Genomic DNA, 19,129 nt, shown 5'->3' on the forward strand with positions numbered 1-19,129 from the left:
TCCTTAGGTGGTTCAGCCTCAGAGGTTTCATTACCAGGTTGTCGGGTCTGTTCCCCTGAGGTCAGATCATCTATTCTCCCACCCCGTCCAGTGATCATGTGGGCATTTTTCTTATTGTTTGCTGGAGTGTTGATTGTTATACACAGCTCTGCCGTGTATTCCGGCTAATCGCCCTACTAAGGCTATCAGCTTCGGGTCTTTCCCCTGTGGTCAGCAGTCTTTCCAGGCCGTCAGCAGTCTTTCCATGCCGTCATCTGCCTTTGGCAGTCGTCAACTAGTCTTTCCTAGCCGTCGTCAAGGCTTTCCCTCCTTGCAGAGCAAATCCATGTCCATGTTTGAGACCAAACCAACTATATTTACCTCAATTCTCTAGTCTTTTCAGACGCAGAATCTTCTACACTCTCTGACTTCTTCTGATGTCTGGGACTTACGACCCCAGATGTAGCTTTCAACGACGTTTTAAGGGCCCAACGTTCAGCTGTTCATCAGGGTTAAACTGGGCAGGGTCTTTCGGCCAGCTGCCAGTTGTCACTCCAGGTCTTGTTGTAGCGACTAAGCCAGATAGTGTAGGAACCTTTCAGGGACACCACCGCTGTTGTGTGTGTATTTGAGTGGATTGATTTTCAAATTACGGGGTCCCTCGCTCGAGTAGTTCAGCTCACTCACAAGCTTTGTTAATTTCGTCTGAGAAGCTCAATTGCAGATACTATGTGAACTATGAGGGAACAATAACATACTGTAGATTAACTGGCACCACAATTGTTCCTACTTGCAATTTTGAGGTATTAGGGGACAGCAGTCTTATAATAGTTACACAAATATGTATGTGCTCAAAACGTCAAACAATGGTCTGATCAATTCCTGAAATACCTAAAGTTTCAAGGTTAAGAACAATATACTTCCAAAGAAGTGTAATAAAAATTTTCAATTAACCGGTACAATATAGCTTTGAAATTAAATGTATCATTTCTTGTTATCAATATCTGAGGGACTCAGCTCGCGAATTAGTCATAATTAAGATTTAAGGATAACCCTGGCCCTGACTTCAAGGAAAGATGAATGTTTTCATTAATCTCTGTAAAATTATGACGGTTCATGATTATAATGGATCTATAATTTAATTTTAATCCTGTGTAAATCCTGTGTAAAAATCCTGATTGGGCCATGTGATGTGATACCTGTGGGAGACCGGAATGAGATCAGGTTCTTAGTTGTCGGTCACCGGTTTCAATAGACTTAATTCCAGCACGTCTGAGAACTTCTTCAATGTTCATCAATGTAAAGTGATGTTTACATTGATGTATATGACTGCTTCGAATGCTTAAGGCCTTCAAATCAGCATGAAAAAATTGGCCAAGGAATAAGAATTTTAGTGACCAAATTTTGGACCCCCAGTGGAGTCAAAAACGCGAATTAAATACTAAATCAGTAATGATTATTTTAGTCTCTTGAGTCTTGACACCACTTTAGGGTTAGACGGGTTCCTGCTCGTGTTTATTAAATATCAATTAACTGACTCTGGGCAAAAATTCCATCCAATATGTCAAATTCGTGTTCAGAAATTATCATACTTGAAAAATGAAAATGGGACAGAATTTGGAAAATATGAATTTTAGTTTTGTTATTATAACTTTCTGCAGTGAGCTTCCTCCGACCGAAATCAAACTTCCAGCACCTCAATCGTGTCATATGCCATTTATAGTTAACTGACTAATTGGTTGCGGGTGACAAATTCAGTAAAAACTGTAAAATTTCGGTCCTGGAAATTTCAACTTCAAAAACTGAAAATGGGACAGAATTTGGAAAATATGAATTTTCGTTTTGTTATTAAGGAGCAGTCTTCTTATCTTCATTATCGTCCCTCTTATCTTCATTATCGTCCTGGACTTCATTCTTAGACTGGCAATAGGTCCACACGATGGGCTTAAAGTTGGTTGTGATTACATAGCAGATTTGGACTTCGCCGATGACTTAGCTACAATCACACCCAGCTTCAGCGATAACAGCCGCCTCTGTCAAAGTATCTCTGATATTGCAGTCCGGTATGGTTTACTCATCAACATCGGGAAGACAAAATACATGTCCTACAACCTACCACGGCCTGTTAACTCGGATGATAGGGTCTTCATTAACAGCAACCCTCTCGAAGAAGTCCACGACTTTAAATATCTAGGATCCTACATCGCGTCAACCAGCAAAGACATCAATGTCAGGAAAGGCCTTGCATGGAAAGCACTTGAAAGTCTAGATGTTTTCTGGAAATCTGACATGTCTAGAAAGATCAAGACTAAAATTTTCAGAACTGCAGTCGAGCCTGTTCTTTTATATGGCGCAGAAACATGGAAGAAAGCTGACACTAAAGCACTAGACGGTGTTTACACACGAATACTACGAAGGGTCTTTGGTATCTCATGGAAATCCCACACACCTAACTCCGTCCTCTACGGAAATATCCCATCGGTGACTGATACCATCAAAACACGAAGACTTCGTTTTGCAGGGCATGTCTACCGTCTACAGGACCAACCTGCTCAGCAACTCCTTTTCTGGCAACCATCTTATGGCAAAAGGTATCGAGGACGACCACACAAGACCTTTCCGGACGTCCTTCAAGAAGATACTGGTTTAGAGCCCCACATGATACGATATATAAAGAATCAAGCTAAAGGGTAATTTTAATTTTCTTTTCAACTAAAACTATTGTATTTGTGGGCAATTATTGTTTCTCGGAAGATGATTTTTAAGTCAAAAAGAGCTAAGGTATGACATTTTACAAGAAAATGTAACTTTAAAAACAAAATATAAGATAAACATTCTATGCTAACGGTTTATTACATAACTGACAATGATTCAAAATTCTAAAATTATAGAGAAGGCGTGCATCGTTTGATTCAGTTTCTTATTTCAATCACGGCATTCGAAATGATGTTGCAATAAGCATCATTAAAATATAAAGGAGTTCTTTCTTGAAAAAATATCTCCAAGGCTTCTAAGATTCTTTGCTAAGTCAGAGTGGCATGTTTTTCGTGATTTCGATCGAGTTGACATTCTGAAAAACATAGGAATTGGCTACTTTATCAATATTAATTAATTAAATATATTGATTACATAGTTTTTAACTTTCAAGGCTAAAAGAAAAATGGTCATGAATCGATCAATAACATACCTTATAAACGAAGGAAAGCCACGAGAAGAGGAACTGCAGCGATGGACATGCTGAGTGCACTACTGTCATCGTCATGACTGTCATCGTCATGACTGTCATCGTCATGACTGTCATCGTCATGACCTTCACCTTCACCTCCAGCATCTTCACCTCCAGCATCTTCACCTCCAGCATCTTCACCTCCAGCATCTTCACCTCCAGCATCTTCACCTCCAGCATCTTCACCTCCAGCATCTTCACCTCCAGCATCTTCACCTCCAGCATCTTCACCTCCAGCATCTTCACCTCCAGCATCTTCACCTTCTGAGCCTGAAATCAATAAGGTTCATGGTAATAATTTGTATTGCAGTTATCCACATTGATTTATCCTGGTCTTCAGTAGAAGTGTCTAATACCTCCTCTTTTAAAAACATTCGCAATCAATATATTAATTAGAAAATACCAGTAAAAGTATATAATTATTATCAACATATTGAATTATAGTTTAATTAACTTACGGATTCCAACAACCATCAGGCCCATAAGGATAGCGATGAGGAAGAATTTCATTTTGATTATCTTGATAATTGTAAGTGTTAAATTAACAGTGATTTATAGAAAACGAAACCTGACTGCTTGATAGAAAAAAACTGTATGAACACAAGGAAAGTCAAGGCTGATTATCAAACCATGGATCAGTGATCAAAGGATTCGAAATGAATTAAATCTCATGGCATGACACTATAAGACCTGAAGAAGAATGGGCCAGTAAACCGGCAACTGAGTAACGCACACACCGCTACCTGACCGCTGGAGCAGATATTTATGTTCTCACGCGTCTTCTAGAAAATCGATAGCTACAGGCGTGTCACGTGACACGACACGTGTCACTGTCAGAACGTGCTACATCAGAACATGTAACAATTCGTCATTTGGAAGTCTATTGTTCTTAACCTTGAAACTGTTGGTATTTCAGGAATTGATCAGACCATTGTTTGACGTTTTGAGCACATACATATTTGTGTAAGTGTAACTGTTATAAGATTGCTGTCCCCTAAAAAATATATTTGACACAAAACACTTTCAGTTTCCATATGATGTTGAAGTTTTTTGACTAAACAATTTAAAACTAATTGGTCTTCGACAAAAGGGCAACGCTCCAAGTGTTTATTGTGATCAGTTTGAACTTTAGTAGCAGACAAGACACGAATGCTGCCTCAGTAACAAAGGAATCAATAAATGTGGATCCTAGTGTGGGGAGGCATATTGTTTTAACACATGTGAGAGCAATAAACCAATCAGCTTCCACTATTGACCAACCAAGCCAGAATGGGTCGATCACAGTCTAGAGCTGCATCGACAAGGAATGGGGATCACTTTCACTTCAAGAAGCTAATTAGAGGAATGCTTTCAGTTTTTCTAACAACCGAGCTGAAAAGCTTTTGTCACGTGGCATATCAGGTGATCCACAATGAGGTCCGGTAGAGCAGGAATCAATGCAACAAAGATTAGTTCCCTTTCAGTTTCTCTTTGCCAATATGTTGTGAAGAAAAATGTTGATCCTTGTCACTATTGAATTATAGTAGTATATTTATATATGCTAATCACACGATCTTACAAATACAAATCACCATTTCAGAAAATCCTTAACTATTCGGTTTGTGTCGAGTATTTTCGACACTGTACTTAAGAAACGGATTCCATAGATTTACAGTTTTCGTGATCGTGCCATGATGCACCACATGACATGAGCTTGTTAGCTCGAGTCTTAGTGAAACTGGAAGCGTTCTTCATTTCTAACTTCTTTCTAGTTTTTCGAAGTGAAAGCGATCTTCATTCCTCGTCAATGCTCATTGATCCCTTTGTTATTGAGGCAACATAGTTCTATAGTTGTCTCATCTGCTACTGAAGTAGTATTTATCACAATGCTTGGAAGTCGTTCTTTTATCAAGGACCAATTAGTTTATTTTCTGTGATAGCATCAATATTAGCTCAAGAAATAGATATCGAGTGTGAAACAGAAACCGATCTTATTGAATCTTATCAGTTATCACGATACATGCTCGGAGAGAAGTTGATTCAATTCGACATTTGGTCGGCTTCATTACTAAATGTTAAGATTTGAGTTTATTCATAATAAAGGAACAATGAACACATTTTACACTACACATTATCCTCGTCATCCAAATGCTTATCCAATTCAATGACACTAAATCCTCCTTATCCGACTCATCAGTGCTCAACAGACTTCATTAATTCAGTCATAATGCTTTCAACATCAAAGTAATCATCTGTATACCTATTGTAGGTTTATAGCCTACCAAGACGCGCGCCGAGTTGGACTCTTCGACTGTCGACGGTCTTTGGAAATCATATATTGCCATTGGGGACTGCAACATTATATTTCAGAATAATATTTATCTTTCTTCAGCTGCAGCCTCTCCTTAGGAGTCGTTCACATATTACGTAATCAGCCGAGAGCAGAGAGGGGAGGGAGGTTTCCAAATGATTACACTAGTGTAATTTTGACACAGCTATGTCTAAAGTTGATTACGGAGAGGGGAGGGGGTTAAAAATTGTCCAAAAAGTGATTACGTAATATGTGAACGTCCTTATTATCTCTCCGACAAGGTTTGTCTGATGCTCGCTCACTCTTAACACTTAACAGGGGGGGGGGGGGGGGTAGATAAGCTGACTCAGCCGAGGATTTGGATTGTGGTTCTTTCTGCAGAAAGACAGGGGATCGCGTTTCTGGGGCTTTTTTTCCAGTATCTGGCCACATCAGTGACCGACCATTAAGAATCTCTTTGATCAGGCTAAAGATTTGACCACGTCGCCCAATCAGTGACGATTAATTTATGATATGTATTTAATTTTAGGGGGAATTTATTTTCAAATTATGGGGTCCCTCGCTCGAGTAGTTCAGCTCAAGCTCACAAGCTTCGTTAACTTCGTCTGAGTTAAGCGAACGGAAATGGGGAATCGTATCGTATTGATACCAGGGTGTCCAGAGAAAGTTTGTGTGCCCGATGTTCAGAAAGGGCTCTGGGGCAAATTTCCAATTTGGATTTCAGAAGTAGTTGAATGGTGGATAACATGATGAGACAAAAGTGTGGACACAGGCTTTACTGCCGTAATAATGCTTGTACTGACTATAGGAATCTATCTGGTATGATAGAGGGACACATTCCTAACATTTTCCAGCCGCTTAGAAAGTGCAAAATACTCCCCTGGTTCATGGAATAACGAAATGAACACAAAATGAACATTTTCCCTAAATCCCCTGAATTGTGGCTAAAACCGATTGGAATCGAGTCGGTATTTGATACCAGGGTGTCCCTGATAAGTTTTGGTGTGCCTAGCATGTTCAGAAAGGGCTCTGGGGCAATGTTTCCATTTTTGGTTTCATCAGAGTAGTTGAGATGGTGAAACATTTTAGACAAAAGTGAGACACTGCTTTTTAAACAGTCCGCGTACTTAATGCTTGTACTGACTTGAATCTATCTGGTAAGAAAGAGGGACACATGTACAAACATTTCCAGCCACTTAGAAATGCAAAATACTCCCCTGGTTCATGTGCATGAACGAAAATGAACACAAAAATTGAACATTTTCTAGATCCCCTGAATTGGCTAAAACCGATTTGGAACGAATCGTATTGATAACCAGGATGTCCCCTGAGAAGTTTGGTGTGCCTAGCATGTTCAGAAAGTCTCTGGGGCTATGTTACCATTTTGGATACAGAGTAATTGAGATGGTGGAAACAATTGAGACAAAAGTGTTGACAAGCTTTTACAGCCGTATTAATGCTTTTACTGACTTGGAATCTATCTGGTATGAAAGAGGGACACATGTCCTAACATTTCCCACAGCCGCTTTAGAAAGTGTGCAAAATACTCCCCTGGTTACAAGGAATGAACGAAATGCACAACTAAATGAACATTATCCTATAATCCCCAGAATTGGGCTACAACCAGATGTAATCGATCGTGTATTGATACCAGGAGTGTCCCAGAAAAGTTTGGATGAGCCTACATGTTCAGAAAGGCTCTGGGGCAATGTTTCCATTTTGGTTTCAGAGTATTGATAAAGGTGAAACAATTGAGACAAATTGGAAACATGCTTTTGCAGCCGTAATTATGCTTTGTACTGAACTGAATCTATCAGGTATTGTAGAGGGACCAAAACATGTACTAAACATTTTCCCAGCCACTTAAGAAGTCCAAAATACTCCCCTGGATCATGGACTGAAACGAAATGAACACAAAATGAACATTTTCCTAGAATCCCCTGAATTGGCAAAACCGATTGGAATCGATCGGTATTGATACCAGGATGTCCCTGAGAAGTTTGTGTGAGCCTAGCATGTTCAGAACGGGCTCGTGGGGCTATGTATCCATTTGGTTCAGAGTAGTTTGAGAAGGGGAACATTTTGAGACAAATTTGAAACATGCTTTCAGCCCGTAATTTTATCATGTACTGACTTGGAATCTATCTGGTATGGTTAGAGGGACAACCTGTACTAACATTCCAGCCACTTAGAAGTGCAAAATACTCCCCTGGTTCATGGAATGAACGAAATGCACACAAAATGAACATTTTCCTAGAATCCCCTGAAATTGGGCGAAAACCGATTGGAAATCGTCGGTATTCGATACCAAGGTAGTGTCCTAAGAAGTTGGTGGTGCTAGCAAGTTCAGAAAGGGCTATGGGGCTTTTGCAGCCGTATTTAAGCTTGTACTTAGTGAACTTACTTGGAACCTATCTGATATAGTAGAGGGACACGTGTACTAACATTTCCAGCCACTTAGAATCATCACAGACACCAGTTGTGTTGTTGTTACAGGAACATGATCCTTGCGAATTCATGTGAACTGCATAGGTGCCATTTTAGGCGTGTTGTGAATCTAACCCTCTGTAAATGTGAACAGCATAGATGAAATATGCCCTTCTGCAAGTAATGTGAACTGCGTATCTCCGCCACCGGACGAAGGGGTATATGCGCATTCTGTCCTGGCAGTACAGAAAGAAGTACAGAACAAGCGCCATCATTAATACCACATGCCATAAAAACATCGGCCCTCATTAATAACTCATACCATAAGAACACGAACATAGGCCCTCTCCCTACTGAAGATCTCTTCGAGTATTTCCAGCAGTACAGGTAACCCTATTAGATGAACAAATTGAACAAGGGCCCTCATATATACAAACATACCAAAAAGTACGAACATCGGCCCGCCCTCAGTTAATACCACATGCCCAAAAACAACGAACATCGGCCTCGATAATACCACTGTTATTAGAACACAGAACACGGGCTCTCATTAATACCACCATGCCATAAGACCACGAATAACGGCCAATCAAAACCACACGTTCGATTAATACCACATGCCATAAGAACACGAATAACGACCCTAATTAATATCACACGATCTGCTCATGACGTGAACTATACAATTACAGGATCCGTAATCAGAGAATGATCACTGTCATGATGCTTACTATGACAGCATCAGCTTGTTTATATATCTTTCACCGGCTAGGGGTTATAAAACATAAAGGATAACACACGAGGATCAATCATCTTACCACCATCTCAACACACTGAAACAAAATGGAGACAAGTGCCCCATAGCTCCTTCTGAACAGCTAGGCACACCACCTCTCAGGGGAAAATACCCCCTCCTGGTATCAATACGATCGATTCCAACGGTTTTAGCCCAATTCAGGGGATTCTAGTGAAAATGTTCATTTTGTGTTCATTTCGTTCATTTCATGTCCATGAACTCAGGGGAGTAATTGGACTTCTAAGTTGGCTGGAAATTTAGTACAATGTCCCTTTACCATACCAGATAGATTCCAAGTCTGAACAAGCATAAATACGGCTGCCAGCCTGTTTTCAAATTTGTCTAAATGTTTCCACCATCTCAACTAACCTTAGTACAGAATAAATTGTCACTCCACGATTTTAGTACGGATATTTTTTATTACGGCATTAATATAAACGATTGCAACAATCTCCAAAGAACAGAAAAAATCACGTTAGTGACTATAAAATAGAAATATAAAATTAATCAATCAGTGTCAGACGAGAAAACGGATCCACTAAGCCAATGGGGGATTAGAGGGGTTCCAATTCTAATCAGAAACACTGGACACCTTCATAGACGATAAGATTAATTTAGTTCAGGAGACGTAATCATCCAGTATGACCCTTGCGCAGTAAACTGTTATGGGAAAGTTCAAAACAAATCTGGGGCTGTATGGAAGTGGGCCATGTGCCAAATGAAAACTCAAGATTTTGTCTCTATTCTCTTGCAAGAGGCTGTTCGTTCAGTTGTGGCAATCAAGGACACAAGCTAAGTCCCCATCTGACTCAAGGAGGTTTTTGGAGGTCAGATTCTTGTTACCGCCTCCTGGACAAATGAAGAAATACCTTTCAATCCTGAAACGCAGCATCGAGAAACGATAACGAGCACTCGAATAACGAGAGGACGTTCATCCTCACATTCTAAATAATAGTCAACATTCCTGAAAAGGATCAGACCAGAGAGTGATGATGAAGCGAAGGCGAAATAAACAAGGTCGATTTATCGGTGTCCAGTAACTAATTTCCAATTTAATACTCTATCATCAATGATGTATTTTAACTATAAATATAGAGTTTTTCTCTTTGAGAATGAAAAATATATACGACACACAAGTTATAACCATAAATTTTTATTACGACATAAATTATAAACGAAAACTCGAAATTCGATAAATAATTCGTGATGTATAAATATTGTGAACTAAGGTACTCTGAAACAAAATGGAAACATTGCCCAGAGCCCCCATTCAGAACATACAAGGGCACAACACCAAACTTCTCAGGGAGCACTCCTGTATCAATACCGATCGATTCCAATCGTTTTTTAGTCCCAATTCAGGGGATTCTAGAAAAATGTCATTTTGTGATTCATTTCGTTAATACATGAACCAGGGGAGAAATTTGGCACTTCTAAATGGCTGAATTGTTAGTACATGTGTCCCTCTACCATAACCAGATAGATTCCAGACAGTCCAAGCAAAAATACGGCTGCAAAGCAAGTTTCAAATTATTCTCAAATGTTTTCCACCATCTCAACTACTCTGAAACCAAAATGGAAAACATTGCCCAGGCACACCAAACTTCTCAGGACACTCCAGGTATCAATACCGATCGATTCCAATCGGTTTTTAGCCCAAGTCAGGGGATCTAGGAAAATGTTCATATATGTGTTCATTCGTCATAACCATTAACCAGGGGAGAATTTGCACTTCTAAATGGCTGGAATTGTAAGTACAAATGTGTCCCTCTACCATACCGATAGATATCAATTCATAACAAGCCTAAATACGGCTGCAAAAGCATGTTTTCAAATTTTTCTCAAATGTTTCCACCATCTCACTACTCCAGAAACCAAAATGGAAATAATGCCCCAGAGCCTTTCTGACCATGCTGGCACCCAACTTCTCAGGACACTTCCAGGTATCAATACCGTTCGATTCCAATCGGTTTTAGTTTAATTCATGGCGAGTGAAAATAAAATGATATCATTTATGTTCATTTGATTCATTCCATGAATCAGGGAATATTCCCAGGAGACTGAAAATGTTTAGTACAACAAAGCCGCCTCTATCATACAGGAGCCAATCCCACTCAGTTCACGGACATAATACAGCCGATAAACAATGTATTGAAGTTGGTCTCAAATGTTCCAAATCTCGGAATCATCTTCTGTATTATTAAATCCAAAAGTACTAAACAAGGATATTTAAAAAAACAACGCCCAATCCTATCCTTCCCCTAAAACTAAAACTAAAAACTAAAAACTTCATTTGCAATTTCCGCCAATATCTCTTGTCATAACACAAATTTACGAGATAAGGCCAGTCAAAGATATATTCAAATAAAGATTTCTTTTACATAATCATGCACAATCAGCGAGAATAGATTGCTTTGGGGTCTTCTTGTTTCACTATAGCTGTCTTGTTTCACTATAGCTGTCTTCGACGCTGTAGCTGTCTTCGACGCTACAGGGGGATGCGGGCGCACTTCGAGCGGCGGGTCATACAACGTATGAGCAAGGGTCTTCACTTCAACCTTGTAAGTCCAGTAGTATTGATGGCAAAAATTGAGGGACGAAAACCGCTGGTCCGTCAATAGACCCCGCAAAACATGTCACTAACATTCTCGCACGACAACGGCCACTTTTTCCTGACAATGGTTCAGCATTGCAGCGTTATACAAGTTTTTTGTTGGAGATGACTCCTGGGTATAACGGTACTTTATAATTATATTCAAAATAGTGCGAAGATGTCTGCGGTGAACAACATCTAAGTTTTTCAAGGAATATTTTGGGGACGGCCCAACAGGATTAGTTGTACCATAATGAACCGATACCGACTAAAGCATTATAAGTATTAACTTAAGTTTAGGGGCAGTTTTATCACCCAGGCCTTCTTGTAAGTTAAAGGCAGCATATCCCAGTTTAATGCGACGCTGATATCAGCTTGCTACCATAAGACGGACCCTAAGAGTGATACTTTTCCCTCATGCTTCATTCCCCGACACCTATTTTCTTGTAATCACGTGGTGACCCCCACGGTCGTTCACTATAGTGAAAAGCGTCTATCGAAGCTACCGGGGAGCCGCGCACTTCGTGCGCGGCGGTCATAATACAACGTATGACAATAAATTTTCATCACTGTCGACTTCACTCCGTACTAGCTAAATAAAATGAGTGAATCCGTTTGTCTTCATCGACAAAGAGGTTCATTTTTCGAGTAATAGCTGTTGCCTGGGCAAAATAGCTCTCAAGTGTCTTCCTCTTCAAATCATTGAGTCAACATCATCAGCATATTCATGACAAGTGAAGGCTCCCAAGCAATAGTAATCGGGGATCGTCCTAACTAAACTGATTGTTATAGTCCATCTAAGTTTCATTCAAAGCACCAGCCAAGACAAGGGTGAACAGACAGCCGGATAGACAGTACCTGGAGAGCTGCCAAGAGACTTAAAAAAACATCAGCTGAAAGAACTCATTTACCTTCACCCGTAGCTTTGTGTGACAACACACAACCGGACTATCCTCAGATCATCCTCAGTACGCCACACAGTATTTAGAGGTTCAAGAATCGTAGTGCGGTTGATCGTGTCAAACGCACTAGACAGATCAAAAGCCCATGTCGATGACCCCCATATCTTCCTTTGACAACTGACAGTAGAACACGCTGACACCAAACAATATCACACAAAACGAGCGGCGTTTAATGCACACTTCCATGGACCAGTAAAGGGTTCAATTTTGTCTCAATCCTTTTAAGAGTAGCCATAGACAGAATTTTTCTGGCCTTCATTGGACAATTTGATGACGTACATTCTTCAGAGTAAAAAACCACCCGATAATGATTTATGTGACTGGTGCATGGTACTAGCAGTGTTGTTTGATCCATAGTACGTAATACAAAGGGTTTAAGCTGGTATATCATTATTTGTTCAATTTCACACATGTTCAGATATCATCAAGATTATGTGACAAAGTAAACTTGTCTGTGCCTTCTGTGTTTTAATTCCTTGCGACTATATGATATAATAACAATTCCTAGCACTTCCAGGCCATTAAATAAACCTACACTACTCAGCATTGCTTATCAGGGTTCCCTAAACATTCTTCACATATTTTCTTAAATGTGTGACAAAGTAAACCTGAGTGCACCATCTAACGAAAAAAGTCGTCAAATATGTAGGTAATGGTCATATGTACCCATCCAATCAACTGGACACTCAAAATTTTGGTCAAAAACGGCAGCAAGGGGTCCATATTTACTCTGTCACATGTTTATAGTGTGACAATGTAACCATTTCCGTGCCGGCCGTATTTAAGCGATATCTTATCACCTGATTAAGATATCGTTATGTGACAAAGTTAGCCTAGAGGATGAGACGATTATCCTAACCATCAAGGGTTTGTGCAATTTCATAGTGTGACAAAGTCAACTACACTGTGCCTTTTAATAGGGTCACTTATATTTACCAATATCCTCAAACTCAAATGAACGTGTCCATATAAGACTTATAATTTAATTTCGGCGGAAAAGGTATGAAGTTTTAAAAGTCGATTTTGAGGGCGAAGATCGCGTTTTTACCTACCCATCCAGGAGGCCCCTTTCTTGTTGGCGAAATTCTCTACTTTCTTTTGATATTTTAAAATTGAAATTTGACTTGATTGGTGGAGAGTTATGGCTTGTCAAAGTGAACGTTTTAAAATGAAAGCACAAATTCTTTTATAGTAGAGGCTCTTACGGGCATTGTCTGCTCGATACGCTAGGGACCCCAGATACACCTTACTAGACGTATTTTTGACCGTAGAATCGATTGAAAGTGGTTTTAAAATGATTGGACTGATTGTTCTGGGGTAAAATTGCAAAAAACCGATTTTTGGGCCAAAAATAGGCCAAAAAACCATGTTTTTTGATATTTTGAGCAAGTTAATTTTGTTGGTATGTCGGCAAAACTTGCATGAAGATAGCTAAAAGACAGCCGCACAAGATTGTATAAAAATAAAACAAATCCCTCTATTTGTTCTGAGGTAAAAATCCAAAAAAGTGGTAAAAATTTTGACTTTTTTGCGCGCAATTTATTTTTGGTACTTATATGCTATATTTTGAAAATTTTTAAACTTATATCTTGTAATAACAATTAATTAAAGTATATTTAATATAATTTTGACCAAAAATTCATGTTTAATGGAACCAAAATTTTAGGTGCGCCGCGCATATTTTCGAATATTTACATCGTGGTATGAAAATCGAGCGCTAAAGCAAATACTGTCATATTGTCACAAGAATACCTAGGTTGTTTTTCAGTATTATTGTCGCATTTCGAAACTCCTTTTCGCCCTATTTGGTTATCTTTTTGATGTGTAATTTGATTACTAACTATGTTTTCATGTATTCTCTTTGATGTGGAGTACCCATTCATACTATTTCCTATCGTTTTTATCATATGCTTTTTCCTCTAGAGTCGGCTCTATTTGTGACATACCTCTTATCTTCTACATAGTTTATCGTGGTTTGTTGATACTGAATTGGTTTAATTGATACTATACGATTACTTTGTTAGAAATGTATAGTAAGATGTGACGGAATAAGAGAAACTAAAATATTTAAATGGGTTGTGGCCATTTCAAAATATTCGATGAGGTTATATTTTTTAAATTGAAGGTCTTTCACCAAATATGACTTGAATAGTTTTTCGACAAAGTTTTTAGAAGAGCTTTAATGATTTCAAAGAATTAGCAAATTGATTGTACATCTTAGAAGCTACTACAGAGAGGCTACCTACACCAAACATAAATCCGAACATATCTTGCAGATAAGTTGGAGCCAATCCTAGTATGGATTTGTGAGATTTTGTAGTGAGATTTTGAATTCAATCCTCTTCTCTATATCCATTATCCAACCAGTAAAGATTGATCAGTTCATCCTCAAGATGGTAATGTTTATATTGCCTATCAACAGCTTTGGCTACGGCATTTTGTAGTAACTGGACCTGATAGGATACAAGGATACAAGGATACAAGGATACATTTATTGAGTTCCAAAAGTGGTAATCCTGAAATAAACATTGACATCATTGGCAAGTAATGGCCTCAAAAATTATGGTCCCTTCAAGATCGAAATCAATAATAATGTTTAAATTTAGATAAGTAGGAATAATCATTTTAGCCAGTCTCGCCTCTAGTTATACTCTCTACAAGCTGACTATCTTATTGTTCCTAATACTATGAAACTTGTCAGGCTCTGTAGTTCGTTTCAGTCTCAGTTCTTCTACAAGCTTTTTATAAGCTTTTCGTTCTGTGGCAGTCCTATCAGGGCAGATGTAAACTGAGCTGTTCCCCTCCTTTGAGCGTAGTGTACTGGTGTTTCTGATCACTGGTGTTGCATGGTCAGAACTGCTCAATGCGAACTTTACTGGTCTGGATACATTTTCTTTCGGAGCTCCAATACAGCAGCAGTCCCTGACTAAAGGCTTCTCACTAATTTCATTCAGAACCTCCTCAACATTACTCAGCAGTTGCTCGTTCTCTGATTCTGATAGACCATAAATGATTACGTTCTTGCTTCACTCAATCTGGTTTTCTAATTTTTTAACTGCAGCGTGGATCTTCTTCGGGGCGAAAGCAGCATTGATGCTTTTTCTAACGACTGAAGAGTAGCTTTTCATCTCCGTTTGCACGGTATTCTGCATTGATTTGAGCTGTTTGTTGCTTTTTTAAATAGCCTTATTCTGAAGATCGATGATAATACTCTGATCTGAAATCTTCTCACTTTTCAACTTGTCAATTTCTTCTGCAAGAGGTATCGCCTTCCTTAGCCAGGTGATACTGAACTGGTCCAATATACAACAAACAGTTTCCAAGCATTCGCATGGTTTCTCTTTCGTTACTGATCTCTTGTTCATCAAATTGCAAGATTGAATTTCCTCGTACATTTTCTTGTTGATTTCACTACAAATCTCATCTAAAACACTCCCTGGCTTTTAATAGTAGGCACAAACATTACTAATTGAGTTTGTAGCGTATATTAAGACGCAATGAAACTACCGGACCACGATGTATGGGGACTTGCCACCCCATGGCAACATTAAAATATATCGACTCTGTTACATCGTTTCCTGTTAATATAAAACTCCGTTACAAAATGAACTGGGATCTGGCAATACTACACCTTAGTTCGATAAAATATGATAAAGTAATGTATAACTAGACTTAAGTAAAAGTCTGAAAGAATATAGAAAACAAAATATATACTGCTAGAAAGCTAAATAATAAACTGCCAAAGAATCGTTAACGTGATATAAAACTGTTCCAAAACGATCAAAGGGGGAAGTGAATAGATCACGGACGAGGTAACATGCATAAGGAATTACAAGGTTTGGCCTCACACACAATATAATTACATGAAGTCATTTACTGTGAAATTGTGCCAGTGTTTAAAGATGCACGCTGGTTGACTGTTAATAAATAATTTAAGATGTCTATGTAAGATTTTCCGTTCAAAATTCTGGGTGATCAGTTTATCGATTATGACGCTTTGCCCTTGTCAGAGGGTCTATCATTATGAGTTTAGATTGAAATTGGCTAATCTCCTCTGAATTGAATACAAATAACACACGTTATTGCCGACGTTTCGCCCCCATGGCTTCTTCAAGGCGGAACAAAAACTTTGTTACATAGTGACCTGGTAAATATCCAAATTAATACATAAAACTCTGAGAAACATTAAAAATAAATGGGAAGATTCTAAGCGGTAGAAAATTTTAAAGCAAAAGATAGATGTTAGGCCAAAGAATCTAGAACTGTCCAATATTTGAGAGCTAGACCAACGTACACAGAACAGCAACGAAAATAGCTTCCTACTCCCTAACATTTTCGGGGAAACTGAAAGGGTGCCACGTACATATATTTTGATGACATTTACATAATAGCCCATGTGGTCTTTTGCCACGAGTCTGCTTCAGGTGAGAGCTGAGTGTTTATTTTAGGAAGTAACTGCTTGATATACAGTGATTGCCAGATCATTCGGTCTGCATTACTAATGTTTTATGAGCGATTTCCACACCATCTCATTGAGCAATACTATATTAGACCGAAAGACTTTAATTTGAGTTTTAGAATTATTTATATTAGTTTTAGAATCATGTACATTAGCTGCAGATAGTATTTAAACGGGTGGGCAACAATTGACCCCCCGTAAATTGACCCCCCGACAATTTTCCCCCGACAATTGACCCCCCAACAATTATCCCCCCGACAATTGACCCCCGACAATTAGCCCCCCGACAATATAATTTAATACAATTAACCCTAACCCTAACCCTTATCCTAACCCTAACCCTAACCCTAACCCTAACCCTAACCCTAACCCTAACCCTAACCCTTTACTGACCCTGACCCTGACCCTGACCCTGACCCTGACCCTGACCCTGACCCTGACCCTGACCATGACCCTGACCCTGACCCTGACCCTGACCCTGACCCTGACCCTGACCCTGACCCTGACCCTGGGCCTGACCCTGACCCTGACCCTGACCCTGACCCTGACCCTGACCCTGACCCTGAACCTGACCCTGACCCTGACCCTGACCCTGACCCTGACCCTGACCCTGACCCTGACCCTGAGGCCTGACCCTGAGGCCTGACCCTGAGGCCTGACCCTGAGGCCTGACCCTGACCCTGACCCTGACCCTGACCCTGACCCTGACCCTGACCCTGACCCTGACCCTGACCCTGACCCTGACCCTGACCCTGACCCTGACCCTGACCCTGACCCTGACCATGACCCGATCAATTGATCCCTGTGTAATTACATGGGGGGTCAATTGTCAGGGGGTCACTTGTCGGGGGGTCAATTTTCGGGCGGTCAATTGTTGGGGGGTCAATTGTCGGGCGGTCAATTGTCGTACTAAGCCCTAGATTTCGTGACAATTGACCCCAGTGTAATTACATAGGGGGTCAATTGTCGGGGGTCAATTGTCGTACTAAACCCTAGATTTCGAGACAATTGACCCCAGTTTAACTACCTAGGGGGTCAATTGTCGGGAAGTCAATTGTCAGGGGGTCAATTGTCGCGGTACCTATTTAAACATCCAGTTCTTTGTCCTCAAGAAACAATTTCTCGGTCGGTTGACGAAGGTTTTGACTTAATCTGAAGAACAGAAATATGTTCATATTTTCATCAGCTGCTATGAAGATATCATGAACACTATCTTAATAACAAGTGAAATATGATCTCTTTTGTAAGCATATTGTCCAGGACAATTGAGGTCATCATTACATGCTCATTGCTCCTGTAGCCTTCTCTTTTAATTAGTTTTCCCAAGGTTTGACACTGGTCTGTAGTTTTTCAAGACATCTGGAAAATGATCTTCATCGATTGGGGATAACTGGTGTGATGTAAAAAAATAATTGTGGCTTATGATACCAGGGAAATGTAGGTGTCAGCTAAACCCTCGATTTTATGTTTAAATACATTGTATTTATCATAAATATCATATCATATATATATACAGTTACACTGTGTAGTGTTATCCTTTATTAAATAATTGTGGACACTGGCTGATAATCAGTGAAGGCAGAATCGTGGATTATACCTGATAACTACTGGTGGTGTTATGGCTATTAGAGGGTTGTTAGAGGACTGGGCTATTACCGTAACAGCTGGCTACTAGCCTGGTGTTAGAGGGTTGTTAAGATTTTTGGGAGCACAGATACTTAATAGTAATATATCTTGTTTGGATGTTTGAACTTTTCGATTTGTATCTCGAAAGTTATGTTTAACTTCCCCACGCAGTGTTTTAAATGTATGATATTGTAAGATTTATAATGTCATTATTTTATAGCTCCTCAAAGGATATTGTTCTTATCCACGTAGGAATCAAGTGCTAATTTTGATTGAGGTGGCAATTTGAAGTTGCAGCCCAAGATTTTATTGATTTTAATGTGGTCTATTCTTGATAAAAATATATTGCGCTACTCTTCGTTTAAACTACTTTAGCTTTAAACTGTTTAGGAGATGATTTGAAGCGGTGCTACAATCTACAGTGGTCGGTGGACAAGTGTGATGGACACCAGAGCCAGATGCTTTAGTTCACACTATGACTGTGACTGATGTACCTCTGCAACAAACTGACTGTCTTACTTGTAACCTGGTTAGTTAATATTAGTTATTCTTAATTGTGTACCTTCAAGCTTTCCTCCACAATTACAACCAACTTAGAAGCAATGATTTATTGTCAGTATTTTTTATTATTGAACAGACTGAGCCTTGTGCTCCTATTACCTTAGGGCCAATAAATTTGGTTGACAATAAATTTGGTTACCATAATTTTGAAAATTTTTAGTCTACAACAATTTTAGTCACATTTTTCGACTTTTTGAAACCATTTTCCAT

At 39.4% G+C, this 19,129-nt stretch overlaps 1 protein-coding gene and 1 long non-coding RNA gene across 2 annotated transcripts in view; one reads left to right on the forward strand and one right to left on the reverse strand.

Annotated features, from left to right (window-relative positions):
- LOC134821779 (uncharacterized) overlaps positions 1 to 19,129 on the forward strand; it is a 474,787-nt gene that overhangs the window by 418,949 nt on the left and 36,709 nt on the right. The gene's annotated exons all lie outside the window — the stretch shown is intronic.
- Positions 2,769 to 3,239, reverse strand: LOC134821708 (uncharacterized). Its single transcript, XR_010161035.1, has 2 exons — positions 3,167 to 3,239; positions 2,769 to 3,049 (listed from the first exon to the last, which is right to left on the reverse strand). It is a non-coding gene; the product is annotated as an uncharacterized LOC134821708 (long non-coding RNA).

This window comes from Bolinopsis microptera, chromosome 10, assembly GCF_026151205.1.
Source record: "Bolinopsis microptera isolate Bmic1 chromosome 10, MBARI_Bmic_1.0, whole genome shotgun sequence".
NCBI lineage: Eukaryota > Metazoa > Ctenophora > Tentaculata > Lobata > Bolinopsidae > Bolinopsis > Bolinopsis microptera.